Source organism: Triticum urartu, chromosome 4, assembly GCF_003073215.2.
Source record: "Triticum urartu cultivar G1812 chromosome 4, Tu2.1, whole genome shotgun sequence".
Classification (NCBI taxonomy): Eukaryota; Viridiplantae; Streptophyta; class Magnoliopsida; order Poales; family Poaceae; genus Triticum; species Triticum urartu.
In genome coordinates this window covers 296545774-296562919 of record NC_053025.1, presented here as the reverse complement: position 1 = coordinate 296562919, position 17146 = coordinate 296545774, and the positions used below count along the sequence as shown (strand labels likewise).

General features: G+C 39.6%; 1 long non-coding RNA gene across 3 annotated transcripts; it reads right to left on the bottom strand.

Annotated features, from left to right (window-relative positions):
* Positions 1-7425: 7425 nt before the first annotated feature.
* On the bottom strand, positions 7426-15466 carry LOC125551535. Of its 3 annotated transcripts, none has more exons than XR_007302770.1 (5): positions 15160-15466; positions 12627-12704; positions 9854-12050; positions 9634-9752; positions 7426-7662 (listed from the first exon to the last, which is right to left on the bottom strand). It is a non-coding gene; the product is annotated as an uncharacterized LOC125551535 (long non-coding RNA). The 3 variants fall into 3 exon arrangements; XR_007302771.1 differs by having other exon boundaries at positions 10569-12050; positions 15160-15465; XR_007302769.1 differs by having other exon boundaries at positions 9634-12050.
* Positions 15467-17146: the final 1680 nt, after the last annotated feature.

Genomic DNA, 17146 nt, shown 5'->3' with positions numbered 1-17146 from the left:
TAGTAATTTATAAAGTTCTCTAGTCACTATCACCAAGTTACTAGAACTTAGTGATGAACTATAATATGCAAGGGATGACAAAAACAATTCCCGAGCTCTTCGTTATGCTGAAATCGACGAAGGTAGAAATCAAGAAAAGCATCAAATGTTGATGGTTGACAAAACCAGTAGTTTCAAGTAAAAGGGCAAGGGAAAGAAAGGGAACTTCAAGAAAAATGACAAGCAAGTTGCCACTGCCATGAAGAAGCCCAAAGATTGACCCAAGCCTGAAACTGAGTGCTTCTACTGCAAAGGAAATGGTCACTAGAAGTGGAACTACCTTAGATACTTGGCGGATAAGAAGGATGGCAAAGTGAACAAAGGTATATTTGATATACATGTTATTGATGTGTACTTTAGTAGTGTTTATAGCAAACCCCTCAGTATTTGATACTAGTTCAGTTGCTAAGAGTAGTAACTCGAAACGGGAGTTGTAAAATAAACAAAGACTAGTTGAGGACAAGGTGACGATGTGTGTTGGAAGTGATTCCAAGGTTGATAAGATCACCATCGCACACTCCCTTTACCTTCGGGATTAGTGTTGAACCTAAATGTTATTTGGTGTTTGCGTTGAGCATAATATGATTGGATCATGTTTATTGCAATACAGTTATTCATTTAAGTCAAAGAATAATTGTTATTCTATTTACATGAATAAAACCTTCTGAAGTCATACACCCAAGGTGAATGGTTTATTGAATCTCGAACGTAGTGATACACATATTCATAATATTGAAGCCAAAAGATGCAAACTTAATAATGATAGTGCAACTTATATGTGGCACTGTCGTTTAGGTCATATTGGTGTAAAGCGCATGAAGAAACTCCATGTTGATGGGCTTTTGGAATCACTTGATTATGAATCATTTGATGCTTGCGAACCATGCCTCATGGGCAAGATGACTAAAACTCCGTTCTCCGGAACAATGGAGCAAGCAACTGACTTATTGGAAATAATACATACTGATGTATGCAATCCGATGAGTGTTGAGGCTCGCGGTGGGTATCGATATTTTCTGACCTTCACAGATGATTTGAGCAGATATGGGTATATCTACTTGATGAAACATAAGTCTGAAACATTTGAAAAGTTCAGAGAGTTTCAGAGTGAAGTGGAAAATCATCGTAACAAGAAAATAAAGTTTCTACGATCTGATCGCGGAGGCGAATATTTGAGTTACGAGTTTGGTCTTCATTTGAAATAATGTGGAATAGTTTCGCAACTCACGCCACCTGGAATGCCACATCATAATGGTGTGTCCGAACATTGTAATCGTATTTTATTGGATATGGTGCGATCTATGATGTCTCTTACCGATTTACCACTATCGTTTTGGGGTTATGCATTAGAGACAACTGCATTCACGTTAAATAGGGCACCATCTAAATCCGTTGAGATGACACCGTATGAACTATGGTTTGGCAAGAAACCAAAGCTGTCGTTTCTTAAAGTTTAGGGTTGCGATGCTTATGTGAAAAAGTTTCAAACTGATAAGCTCAAACCCAAATTGGAATAGTGCGCCTTCATAGGATACCCAAAAGAAACTGTTGGGTACACCTTCTATCACAGATCCGAAGGCAAGATATTTTGTTGCTAAGAATGGATCCTTTCTAGAGAAGGAGTTTCTCTCAAAAGAAGAGAGTGGGAGGAAAGTAGAACTTGATGAGGTAATTGTACCTTCTCCTGAATTGGAAAGTAGTTCATTACAGAAATCAGTTCCAGTGATTCCTACACCAATTAGTGAGGAAGCTAATGATGATGATCATGAAACTTCAGATCAAGTTACTACCAAACCTCATAGGTCAACCAGAGTACGGTCCGCACCAGAGTGGTACGATAATCCTGTTCTGGAAGTCATGTTACTAGACCATGACGAACCTACGAACTATGAGGAAGCGATGATGAGCCCAGATTCCGCAAAATGGTTGAGGCCATGAAATCTGAGATGGGATCCATGTATGAGAACAAAGTGTGGAGTTTGGTTGACTTGCCCGATGATCGGCAGGCCATAGAGAATAAATGGATCTTCAGGAAGAAGGCTGACGCTGACGGTAATATTACTGTCTAAGATCGACTTGTTGCAAAAGATTTTCGACAAGTTCAAGGAGTTGACTACGATGAGACCTTCTCACCCATAGCGATGCTTAAGTCCGTCTGAATCATGTTAGCAATTGCCACATTTTATGATTATGAAATTTGGAAAATGGATGTCAAAACTGCATTCCTTAATGGATATCTTAAAGAAGAGTTGTATATGATACAACCATAAGGTTTTGTCGATCCAAAAGGTGCTAACAAAGTGTGCAAGCTCCAGCGATCCATTTATGGACTGGTGCAAGCCTCTCGGAGTTGGAATATACGCTTTGATAGTGTGATCAAAGCATATGGTTTTATACAGACTTTTGGAGAAGCCTGTATTTACAATAAAGTGAGTGGGAGCACTACAGCCTTTCTGATAAGTATATGTGAATGACATATTATTGATCGGAAATGATGTATAATTTTCTAGAAAGCATGAAGGAGTGTTTGAAAGGAGTTTTTCAAAGAAAGACCTCGGTAAAGCTACTTACATATTGAGCATCAAGATCTACAGATATAGATCAATACACTTGATAAGTTTTTTCAATGAGTACATACCTTGACAAAATTTTGAAGGAGTTCAAAATGGATCAGTCAAAGAAAGAGTTCTTGCCTGTGTTACAAGGTGTGAAGTTGAGTAAAGACTCAAAAACTTGACCATGACAGAAAATAGAAAGAGAACGAAAATTCATTCCCTATGCCTCAGTCATAGGTTCTATAACGTATGCTATGCTATGTACCAGACCTATTGTATACCTTAGCATGATTTTGGCAAGAGAGTACAATAGTGATCTAGGAGTAAATCACTGGACAGTGGTCAAAATTATCCTTAGAGGACTAAGGAAAAATTTCTTGGTTATGGAGGTGATAAAAGAGTTCGTCGTAAAGAGTTACGTCGATGCAAGCTTTTGACACCGATCTAGATGACTCAAAGTCTCGATCTAGATACATATAGAAAGTGGGAGCAATTATCTAGAGTAGCTCTATGTGGAGTATTGTAGACATAGAAATTTGCAAAATACATACGGATCTGAATGTTGCAGACCCGTAGACTAAACTTCTCTCACAAGCAAAACATGATCACTCTTTGGGTGTTAAACACATAGCGATGTGAACTACATTATTGACTCTAGTAAACCCCTGGGGTATTAGTCACATGAAGATGTGAACTAATCACATAAAGATGTGAACTATTGGTGTGAAATCACATGACGATGTGAACTAGATTATTGACTCTAGTGCAAGTGGGAGACTGAAGGAAATATGCCCTAGAGGAAATAATAAAGTTGTTATTTATATTTCCTTATATCATGAGAAATGTTTATTATTCATCCTAGAATTGTATTAACTGGAAACTTATTACATGTGTGAATACATAGACAAACAGAGTGTCCATAGTATGCCTCTATTTGACTAGCTCGTTAATCAAAGATGGTTAAGTTTCCTAGCCATGGACATGTGTTGTCATTTGATGAACGGGATCACATCATTAGAGAATGATTTGATGGACAAGACCCATCCGTTAGCTTAGCATAATGATCGTTCAGTTTTATTGCTACTACTTTCTTCATGACTTATACATGTTCCTCTGACTATGAGATTATGCAACTCCCGAATACCGGAGGAACACCTTGTCTGCTATCAAACGTCACAACGTAACTGGGTGATTATAAAGATGCTCTATAGGTGTCTCCAATGGTGTTTGTTGAGTTGGCATAGATCGAGATTAGGATTTGTCACTCTGTCTATCGGAGAGGTATCTCTGGGCCCTCTCGGTAATGCACATCACTATAAGCCTTGCAAGCAATGTGACTAATGAGTTAGTTGCAGGATGATGCATTACGGGACGAGTAAAGAGACTTTCCAGTAACGAGATTGAACTAGGTATTGCGATACCGACGATCGAATCTCGGGCAAGTAACATACCGATGACAAATGGAACAACGTATGTTGTTATGCGGTTTGACCGATAAAGATCTTCGTGCAATATGTAGGAACCAATGTGAGCATCCAGGTTCCGCTATTTGTTATTGACCGGAGATGAGTCTCGATCATGTCTACATAGTTCTCGAACCCGTAGGGTCCGCACGCTTAACGCTCGGTGACGATCGGTATTACGAGTTTATGTGTTTTGATGTACCGAAGGTAGTTCAGAGTCTCGGATTTGGTCACGGACATGACGAGGAGTCTCTAAATGGTCGATACATAAAGATCAATATATTGGAAGCCTATGTTTGGACATTGGAATGGTTCCGGGTGAAATCGGGAGTATACCAGAGCACCGGGAGGTTACCGGAACCCCCCGGGGGGTATATGGGCCTTATTGGGCCTTAGTGGGAGAGAGGGGAAAGGAGTAAAGGAGCCCCCCCCCCCCCCAAGCCCAATCCGAATTGGGAGGCCGGGCCCCCCTTTCCTTCCTCCTCCCTCCTCCTTCCTTCTCTCCTAAATCCAACAAGGCAAGGGGGAATCCTACTCCCGGTGGGAGTAGGACTCCCCTTGGGGCGCGCCTAGGAGGCCGGCCCCCTCCCCCTCCTCCACTCCTTTATATACGGGGAGGGGGGCACCCCATGGACACACAAGTTGATCATTGGTCTTTTAGCCGTGTGCGGTGCCTCCCTCCACCATAATCCACCTCGATAATATCGTAGCGGTGCTTAGGCGAAGCCCTGTTCCGGTAGCAACATCATCACCATCATCACGCCATTGTGCTGACGAAACTCTCCCTCGAAGCTCTACTGGATCGTGAGTTCGCGGGACGTCACCGAGACGAACGTGTGCAGATCGCGGAGGTGCCGTACCTTCGGTGCTAGATCGGTCGATCGTGAAAACGTACGACTACATCAACCGTGTTGTCATAACGCTTCCGCTTACGGTCTATGAGGGTACGTAGACGATACTCTCCCCTCTCATTGCTATGCATCACCATGATCTTGCGTGTGCATAGGAAATTTTTTGAAATCACTGCGTTCCCCAACAAGTAGTGCAACAAGAAGTTCATTATTTTAAGTGTACACTATGCAATAGTTTAATTTTATGTTCACAGATTAAATAAATGCCAATGTTTTGGCGAAGCGTTGATTGATTTTCGTTTCGTCAAATTTTTGGCACTCAGGCCATGCCGATTTTTTCTTATTTCTTTGTTTACTCCATATAGTTAGGCCACATGCACCCAGACACGAATCACCTTGACAATACAATGGCAGCAAGGGATGAAGGAGTGATAGCACATCTGATGGCTACCTGGCAAAAAGAAGACAAAGAGACTGAAGAAACTAGAAGCCAGAATGGCACCAAAAGAATAGGCTTGTGGGCGTATATTCCTTCATAGAGGGTGCACATATATTCATCGTGAACCCTTGGTTTTGGATAAAGAGTTGAAGTACCTCTCCATCAGACTAAGGCTACTACACTAGCACGCATTAAAAATTGAAACGGAAAGAGCATCTAACTGTTACACGGTTAAGGTGAAAGAGGAGCATCATTTTGTTGAACATTACCCCACGGACAAAGTATATCTTTGCTTTGAGAGAGTCCACAACAAATTTTTTCCACATCTGTGAAATGTACCCGTCATTCATTTGGTTCTGAGCTTTGTATGAAGCCTCGCAACTAATACTTGAGAAATCTAGTGTCATCGCCCTTGATTCTTATCACATGCATGTGAACAATGTTGGAGCCAAACATTGGCGGTACATCAAGGCGACCTACCTCTGGGAAAGCATGATTGCGAATGCTGACAAGGAAAACATACTAGTGCCCTACTTAGCCGAGCAAGTCCTTCACAATACTTCTATGCTTGCACACACATGGATATACATAATCTTGATGTTCATCTCATGCATAATACTATTCAATTCATCGCGCAACGATGGACATTGGATATTAATCTTGATATTGTTGTGCCAAGGCCAATGCTATTTCTTCGATTCAAAGAGACACCCTAATAAGAACTGGATTGAACTGAATGATCATCTTCGCTCTTGTTATCGCTCCAAAGGAACCCACATAACTTATGGGGAGTTCTAGTTCCATACAAGCTTTTGTTGCAAGCAAGAACCACATGAGGTCAGCACTAACTTGTCTAGCTACTATGTCATGTCACTGATGAATGACTATGTACGCACATAATCACTATTGAGTGATCATGCATCCTTGCCCATGTGGGCCACAGAGATCGAGAAAGGGAACAAAACTTCTTGAAAGAATGTGCGCGTCTTCAAAACATAGTGGCCGATATCATTAACAAAGATGTGGCCAGGACGGGTGGGATGTTCTACAACTCTCTAGAGATGAACAAGTAACAAGATGATCAAATAAGAGCATCAACCAAATCATATGCATCAATGGAGTCCAACATACTTCTCGACGATGGCTGGGTCGTCAGTTCAGAGCGAGGCAGTAGTAACATGTTAATTAATTTGAATGTTCATTGACTTGTGATATCGATGTGTAAATTTGAATGTTCATTGACTTGCGATATCGATGTGTAAATTTGAATGTTCATTGACTTGTGCTATTCGTCACCCTGGGTGAGGAATGCTTATTCCTCACCCCGGCCTATCTATCACGGACAGAACTCAAAACGTAAGAAACAAAAGCATGTGGGGTAAAGTTACAGTTTGGAAAAGGAACTTCTCTCTTCCGTAAAGCAAAGGAGAGCACCGTAATATTACCTCCTGCATGCCAGTAATTTTACATCATGCATGTGTGCAACCTATATGGCGCATAAAAGTGGTTGTAACGAAATCAAATGATGTTACCGTAATTTTACGGAGTGAGTAGCTGATGATGTGTTCCTATTTTATAGGTATGTCTGGCTATTTTATGGATAATAATTTATATGGAACTTTTTTTATGTGACCGAGGAGGGGATTGGCATCATATAGTTGTGGTCTTGTATTTTCCAATCTTTGGACAATGAAGATTTTCCAAATATCTTTGTGTATCTCACGGTCTGCCTCCTCAAACATATTTCTGGACGTCTGTCGATTGCCCAATTGTTCACTCGCAAAAGAAAAAAAAAAGACTGCCCAATTGTTGCGATGGCCAACAATAACTCATTGTCGCATCATCCAGCCATGCACACCTCCACGTTAGTACCCTTGTCAGTTCCAAACGCGAGATGCGTATATTTATGTTCTTTCTGAACTTTAGTATCTAACATGCGTAGCTCAATTCCTATGTAGATATAGCTATCGTGATGTAAACAGTGTACATAGAGTAGGGAGGAGAAAAGGGAACATCAACACCAATTGTTCACACAGGTTTGGTGACAACCAGAAAATTCAAATAATTTTGGCACAAAATTATAGTAAACAATATTTACATTCATTATTTCAGCAGAATACAAGATATGAATGGCCATAGCTTCAAAAAAAATTGAAAACACATGAACGTGCTCATGTGGAATGAAAATACATAAAAATGCAGTGCAGCAAGTAGAAGAATGGCTGCCAGAATGTCTTTTGCCCAGATTGTGATGGAAATTGCCAGCTTAACCACAGCAAGATTTCGTAGGAAGATTTTTGCACACTTGTCTTCTCCTGGTGAAAGAACAGAAGATATCATGATCACTATAAAAGACACTACTGTTTCTTTTCGCACTACTTTTTCATCTTCTACCACAATATTTTCCAAATCGAGAGATATGGCAACCAGAGAGAGCATTTTACAAAGAAAACCATGCACAAACATATCTCTTATCATGCAAACCAAGCAATACCCAACCATTTTGTTGGTGTGACCAGAATGATGATACATAGTCCAGCAAAAGCATGCGAGAAAAGCACCAAGTAGGTAGAGCCTTGCTAGCTGTCCTTAACCATGGCGCCAGATAAAACATGAGAAAAAGACTCATTTGTACAAATCAGTGGGAAGATATCTAAAAAAATTCTTGCAAATCAGTTTAAGTGGATACTCTTGTTTTGTGTGGCAAACGCTCGTATACATAGTCCATTGTACGATAGTAGAATAATGACTTTGTTGTAGTGAGAAGAAACAAATTTTTTTTAGATATTTGTGATACTCTGGTTTTGTGTGGCAATCGCACATATACATAGTCCATTATACGATAGTAGAAGAATGACTTTGTTGTAGTACATTCTTCTCACTACAACAAAAGTCATTCTTCCAATATCTTATAATGGACTATGTATACATGCGATTGCCACACAAAACAAGGGTATGACACTTGAACTGATTTGCAAGGATATTTCCTAGACCATGCTCTATATTTTTGATATAGAATGGATTGAACAAGTAACTAATAAATATGGTCTGAGCTGGTGGCTACTAGATATAATATCATGAAGGAAAGAATAAGCCCCAGTACTTGAGCTTGTAGGCACAATTTTCGATACCGATTCAAATTTAGTAAGTTAACTAAATTAATTTCACTTGAAAGCGTGGTAAGTTTGCTACATACACAACTAATTTTATTATGACAACTTACTATGTTGACTGAAAACAAGGAGGGTAAACATGTGTTATTGTCTAGTAGCTACTAGTAAGTAGATCGAAGCTTAGTTTGGGAGGGAACATATCCGGTGCACCAAGGCAATTGGTGCTACCGGTGCACCGGACCTCGTTGCACATTCAAAAATGTTCAAAAAAAATCTGGAAAAAAATTTAGTGTATCGATACAACATCAATTTATGTTGTCACAAAAATTCAAATCAAAAATCAAAATAATGGTCAAGATACAAAAATGACAAATTTGACATCAATGTGCTAATGGGCCAAAATTGAAGCCCAACTTGTGTTATGTACTATTCAGTATCAAATTTGTTATTTTTTATCTCGAGCAATGTTTCGAATATTGATCTAAATTTTTGTGACAACAAACATTTATGTTGTGTCAATACACTAATTTTTTTCCGGATTTTTTCGAACATTTTTGAATGTGCAACGGACGACCGGTGCACCGGTAGCACCAATTGCCTTGGCGCACCAGATACATCCCTTAGTTTGGGAAACTGAAGGCGATGCAGTGCAATTGACCTTGTATGGAAAACTGGATATATATGACACCTATCAGATTATTATTTTATCGATGTTGCCGCTGCACCCAACCTCAAGGCGACTCGATGGCCTTTTTCCTCGATTCTTCATAAAAAAGACTAGCGTGTACAAGTAGTTGAACACTTCTCATATGAATACGACTATTTCAGAGCAGCAATAATACTGAACTTTGATATCCAAACGACAAAGATATCCGAAGGTTTTTCAAACAAAATCTCATGTTTACCTAAATCCAACTACATTTACACATTTTGTAGAAAAAGGAGTGGGAAGTATTGAAGTAAGTACACAACAATAATCTTAGCATGCAGTAGTATGGTGCCTAAACAACAGTATTTTTTTACAAGAAACTTTTGTTAATTTTACAATCATCTAAGATAACCAAACAAAAGAATCAGGAGAAGGGGAGCCTGGGAGAGATGGAAATCTGAAAAACCTAGATTTTCGGGCAACGAAAAGGAAGAAAAATAAGAGGATGATGGAGGAATACTTACAGGAGAGAACCAAGCAGTCGTTGATGCAGGTGTCACTGGCAATCGTTTATGGAGAGGGGAAGGTGGCGACACATAATCTCAGCTCGAAACGAGTATTTAGCTTGTAGGACAGCTATGCCCTAAAAAAGTAAATATGGGGCTGAGATCAAAATAAAAAATACAATGCTTTAACCTCTGCATATGGGCAATCTATTCAAATTCAAATAACTGAATTTCTTACTAAATGTGACCAAACTGGAGCATGGAGCAGATACTTCCCATGGGAGAATAAATCAATACTTGCTCATGGCATGGAAATCAGATCAGTCCATAATTAAATTCAGTTAACAACAGTATACCTATAACATTCTAAAATCATCATAACATAAAGAAGAGAAGGTTGCTATTTTTACATGACATGGAAAGAAGATCATTCTACGATTAAATTCAGCTAACAACAGTATAACTAAGCTCTGAGAGAAATGCATCATCAAACCAACAAAAATAAAGGAAGAAATTGGATTTAGATAGACAGCCAAGCATAAATGCAGATTTAAGCCAACATGTATATGTCTAGCCTATGAGAAACATTACATGGCATTTGAAAAATGGAAACATTAAGGTTTGCAACCATCAAATCAACAAGTTTTGTTTGAGGATTCTCCAATTATGTCATAAATTAAATGATTAATATAGGATTTCTAAAATACATTGGAGATTCAGAATGGGAGACATGCTACTGTGGTACAGTAGCTGATTCCTAATTGGGAATAAACATATACAGAAGCCAAAGCCAAACAATAATATAAACCTACTAATGGGGCTTCCTGCAAAATACTCGTCCTGCATAACATGCCAATTAATCTAACCATCAGTACTTGACTAATCAGAAGAATACAGACGCACTCATGCACACACATACAGAGGGGGAGAAGGAAACAGGAAAAAAGAGAAACCTGTCCGGAGGGTAGCAGCTAGGACACGAAGGCCATGGAGCCTCGTCTAGCTCGTTAAAGAAGTAAGGGCATCTTACGCGAAGTCTGCTTTCAAAGGTTGTAGGAAGGGGGCCGCTGTCGTTGCTACATACAGAGACTCCCTGTTGTTATGCGGAACAAAAAGGAAAAAGGAAGTGGGAGGGATTCCGGCCCCGATGGGACAACGGTAGGATATGGCAGGGCTCGGGGGCGGGGAATGGCAGGCAGGCCGGGCCATCGCCAGCGCGACGAAGGGAGCGGAGGGTGGAGGCTGGTCGTGGCATGGCCGTCGGCCGACGAGGAAAACGCTGCTCGCCTGGATGCTGCACCCAGCCAACAGGGCCACTCCCAGCGTCGCGCAGACCCGAATCCACCGGCAGCTGCCGTCGGCTCACCGCGGAAACCTAGTCGCTCAGCTCCGAACCGCTCGCCGCTTCCGTTCCCAAATAGCATCAGAAACTGCGGAGAGTGGGGCCCATCGTAAAAAAACAGTTGGTAGTGAATAAATTACCTCGTCTGGTGAGCGGTGCGGGCGGATGGGTGAGATGGAGTCCAGTCACGTGTCGGATGGCTGGGTCGATCGACTGGGATGAGGAATTATTTAGGGACTGTCTATTCTACATCCGGATGAAATTCAATTAGCTTTCATCCAGATTTTCAGCCAACCACAGTATGCCAACTATCCCCTGTCCCCATGTTTTCTTTTCTGCCCCGCTTTTAAACAAATTAACGGGTCCACACCCCAACTTTTCCAACCCGGACAGAATGACAACCAAGAGGAATTGAAAGAACCACAACGATACACCCAAAGCTTTTCCATGATCACTAGGCTAATAAAGGGAGAAAAAACACCAAGACCATGTCACCTAAAAAATACATTGACAAATACAGTGTAAAATTCACTAAAAACCACATTAATTTCTATCATGCCCACTGAGAATTATAATGAAAGATGCATTAAAGTGACACTGCAAAAATCCACTAAAATTACATTGTAACTCCACTAAAAAATTGCTAAGATTAAACACTAACAATTACAGTGTAAAATCCACTAGAATTACACTTTTGCACTGAAAAACTGCTAAGATAAAACACTAAGAATTACACTGTAAGGAACATTAAAGAAACTACTGTAAAATCCACTAAAAAGACACTGTAAATCCACCAATAAATCCAAGATGATATGCGTTTCGGGGACTGTCTGTTTTGCATTCGATTGAAATCCTTTGTCATATTTTTTGGCAACACAGAGTTCAACAAGTGTCACATGCCCTCCGTTTTGCTCCTGTCCCCTGAATGTGTCGATGTGCTTGTCCACCCCATCAAAGAAGAAATCACAGGGGGAATTCCTCCAAGATCCAGAGGGCAAACCTGGAGAAAATCATGGATGCACATGTAAGAGATCCTCTCCTGGCAATCTTCTCTACCTCCCTGTGAACAGTTCCCTCTCCTACTTCCCAGAATCTGCACGAAACATGGACATGAAAAACTAGCGTTACATTGCAGAAAATTAAGAAAAGCAGATTATAAAAGGAGGAGGTCATGGGATCAACATTGGCAAGAAAAGGCATGGTCAAATTCCCCCTTTACACAGTACCGGAAACATAAAACAGGAACTCTACAAAAAGATTAATCAAAATACTGTGAGCAGTGATCAATTTAGCAAATTACAGTGACTTTTACAGTGCAGCTGCAGTAGATTTAAAAATATAATTCACAGTAGAGTTACTGCAAAATCACAATGCTAATTTACGGTAGAATTGCAATGAAAAGCCATTGTTCCAGTCACAATTACAAAGTAATTTACAATAGGATTACAGAGTAAATTACTACAAGTTACAGTGACATTTTATAGTAGATTTACAGCGTAAAAAATAGTAATCGTCTTAAATCATGCCTGTAAAACTGCATCTCAACTTTTTACACTGTAAACAGCTTATAAGTGCAGTGAAAATCGGAAAATAAGTAGAGTAAACTTGCTAACAAACACTATCGAATGCTTTCATTATCTTCGAAAATTTCAGCATCAAGAAGTCATACCAACAAGATGAAGATGCACTCCATGTAAGATGAAGCCAAAATGACCGACTTAATTCTCTTGCTATTAGACCCCAGTAACTGTCATATGCACACAGTAGAGAAATTTAAGTCTTGAGTAGATAGAATAAAAAAACACCTAGATGTATGGTCCAAATTTCTGAAGCTACGCATTGTACATACACTCAAAAAATACAAAAATCAACATATCTTGAGAGATTACTGTGATATTTTGTCACATTACAACTTGGCTGTAAATTACTCTGACCTTCCTTGTAAATACACTGAAAAAAGACTGGAAATTACAATACATAGGATATAGTAAGTTATAGGGTTAAAATTTACAGTTAACTTAAACTGCAATTACAAATATAAGTCACTACAATTACAAATGTAATTCACTGAAATTGCACAGGGAAATAGAGTATAAGTGCACTACAATTGCAGTGTAATTACATACAATCCAAATGAATTTGCAGTGTAAATACTGAAAATAGATTGGAAATTACACTAATAGGATAGTAATTACAGACTGTAATTACAGATGTAAGTCATTACAATTGTAAATCATTACAATTGCAGGGTTAAAAATCTACATTAACTTACTGTAATTACAGATGTAAATCATTACAATTACAAATAAAATTCAACAAAATTACACAGGGAAATAGAGTGCAAGTGTACTAACATTACGGTGTAATTACATAGAATCCAAATGACTTTGCAGTGTACACTGAAAAATAGACTGGAAATGGGATAGTAAGTTACAGGGTTAATGTACATTAACTTAGACGGTAACTACACAGGTATTCAGATTAATATAGACCGTAAGTTATAAAAGATGAAACAAAACACTACAAATTACAGTGTAAATTCCAGTAAGGAATACTCCATAAAAACCACAAAAACTAAAAATCCAAAAATAAGAATTACCGTCAATTACACTAAACCCACTGACGATATCAGTGCAACTTGATTTGCACTGTAAATCCAATTGGAATTATAGCTAATAAGTAGAATTACAGTGGAAACCCACTGAGAATTAGAGTGAAGAAATCCCCTGCAAATTGCAGTGGAAACCAACCGAGAATTACACTTCACCCACTAAGAAAAATACACTGGAATTCCGATGAAGATTACAGTGTAAATCTAAATATAATTACAGTCTAAATCCACTATGAAAATGCACTGGAATTTCGATGAATATTACAGTGTAAATCCAAACATAATTACAGTGCAAAACCACGAAGAAAATACACTGGAATTCTGATGAAGATTACAGTGCAAATCCAAATATAATTACAGTGTAAATCCACCAAGAATTACAGTGTAAATCCACTAAGAACTACAATATAAACCCAACCATAATTACAGTGCAAAAACCATGAAGAAAATACACTAGAATTCCGATGAAGATTACAGTGCAAATTCAAATGTAATTACAGTGTAAATCCACTAAGAATTACAGTGTAAATCCACTAGGGATTACACTAAGAAATGCAACTTACAATCCACTAAAATTACACTAACAAAAAAAACCAGGGTGGAGAAGTACAGCAATCTTACATATATATCCCTTACTATTCCTGAATAGTACATCTAATAAAGAAAAACCCACATCAAGCCCCCCTGAACATGAACTACTGCCCACTAGAAAAATACATGTACAATTACTACTCCCCCTGAAAAGATGAACAGACCAAAGCCCCCCTGAATCGAACCTAAGCTTGTTAGATTCAGAAGACCTGAGCCTTAGTACTTGCTAACTGCAGGATTACCGAAAAAGGCTTTCGCCCCGCTTTATATATAAAGCAATAACCACACCTTACAACCAACAGGACAACAGGAAACGGAAAATACAATCGACGCGGATACAAAGCACTACGGAAAAGCTAACGAGCTCCGGAGAACCCAAAAGTACTTCGGAGCCCACAACGGTTACAGATCATGACATGGACACTCCCGCGACAACTAACTGCAGGATTAACACCTACTAGTATTAAGCTTGCTGCACAAAGGATTAACACTGATCATACATTACAACCAACAAACTCTGAAGACACTCTACTCTAGTTTTGCTCTGCTGACCCAAAATACATCACAACAACAAAACAGTGACCATGAGATTTGAGGCTGATACTTGCAGAGCGAGGACAACCAGCAACTAATAACCGCCTGCTGTAGAGGCCACTGAAATTGGCTTAGCGGCTTGAATGGCTGGAGCAAACCGATTCGGCTACTGATTTAGGTGGTAAATCAACAAACAAACCTAACAGCATAGGGCGTACAAAACCTACAACCACGAACATGGATTTGAAGACACTGAAACACGAATCCAGTGTGTTCAAACTCAAATATCTAGAGATTCAATCAACCGGATACAACCAGAGAATAGATCAAATCAGACCACAAAGTACACACCCTAGAATTAGCTGTGAGTACAAGATTTGATCCCAGATTACACCGCAAACCACACGCATCAGACAAAAGAGGATAGATCTGAGAATAAAATCCTACAAAGAACTCACGAACATACCGAATCACGAAGACCAGCGAAGTCGCCGGGGCAGAAATAGAGGCCGGGGGTGGGTGCGGTGGTCGAGAGATGCTGCAGACCAACGGCGCTGACAGCGGGGGAGCAGGAGGGGGTGGGCGGCCGGACGGGAGCGAAGCAGCCGGAGGGCGAACGCCGGACGCCTCACCACACCCTAGCTAATCGAGCGGATAGGGAACCACCGGGTCGCCATGAATCTCTCTCTGGACTCTGTTCTGGTTGCGTGTTGGGAATGACAAGGGAACGAGAGGGAGGGGAAGGGAACCTGGAAGCTACAGGGGCGAAATGAAAAAAATTCAAAAAAGAAAAAAAACACAGACACGGGTCGCGAGCGAGAACGGGTCTCCCCCGAAAATTGAGCGCGCCCGATAAACCAGCCCGGGTCATAGCGAGAGATCAGACGAATATCAGGACACAGATCGAACGGCTCACAAATCGGATGAACGCCAATAATTTTCATCCGGATGAAAATTAGCAGTCCCGATTATTTATTGTTCACCCAGGGTCTTGAATATATATATATATATATATATATATGGTAACGCTATTCTAAGCTTGAGTGTAGAATAGCTTATTTTACATCCCAGTAACGCTACGTACAAAATCTAGTAAAACACTATACAAAATGTAGTAATTCTGAAATATTTTTTTTACTAATCAAGTTTTTGATTTACTATGTTCTCAAAAAAATTACTGTATTTTATATGCTACGTTACTATATTTTGTATAGAGCATTACTAGGGATGTAGAATAAGTTATTTTACACTCATGCTTAGTTTAGCATTACTATATATATATATATATATATATATATATATATATATAATGGGTTAGTACTCCTAAGAGTACATACTCCCATGCACGTGTCTCTCATTTAAACATGGAAAGGGTTCACCTGAAACGAACAAACTAATTGCTCCTATTTTTCAGGTGTTTTTATATGTGTCGTTGGACCTTCTTATTAGTATGAGATCTTATCCATCTGACCTGCCGTCTCATTTGCGTCATACAACGGCAACGGCGACGGCTGGCTCAGCGGCGGCGGACTACAACAGCCTCGAAAAGAAGGAGCTCGCTCGGCGACAACCACCATTAGCAGCGGCTCATCCTCTTATTGATTTGATCTTGTCTTTTGAGAATTAGGATTCGATCTGTTGCAAATCTTTTGAAGAATACAAAATAGGATCCGATCTAATACATGAGAAGCTTTGATCCATTTTATTCCAGAGGAAAGATTTTTGTGTTATTAATTGGGGGCCAGCTCTGATTCTGAAGACAACTTCTCCATCTCTCCAACAGTAGACAATCTTTTTCGTGGGGTAAGTGGCGGAGGCCATCGTACGCATGCTGTTCTTGGTCACCGACCATCCTCTAGTTGTTGACCTCAAGTAAGTAATTTTTTATATCTATCATACATGATTTCTACAAGCAGTTTTCTTTTGTCATTTGTGGTCCGTAGAAGTGATGAATGTTGTATCTACCATGCAGTTTCCGTATGACGAGCATCGACGTCCAAGGGTGCAGCGCGAAGACGACGGCAGATCCGCAGCCGGTGGCGGGTCTGATCTACTGTAATCCGGCACATGTCGCGACGCAAATATGAATGTATTCATATAGCCAGCGATATGATGCATATACATGAATGCCTTGTCATGTACTGTATAAATGGAATGGCCATAGCAGGTTTCTTTGCACTTATGCAATAGCGCCATTTTTGTTACCGGTGATCAAAGGCGTGCATACTTCTTCTTACGTGCATATATATACTTTTTTTCTTTTTGCGAGAGACATACATATACTCTTGTTTGGTGAATATATTCTTATGCCAGCTGAACATATTGTTTTTATTTTTCTAATAACACAGTATATACTCTTTAATAAAAAAGTAAATAATTCATAAATAATGGCATATATACTCTTGAATATAAAAATAACATATATACTCAATCACATTTTTGCAGTATATACT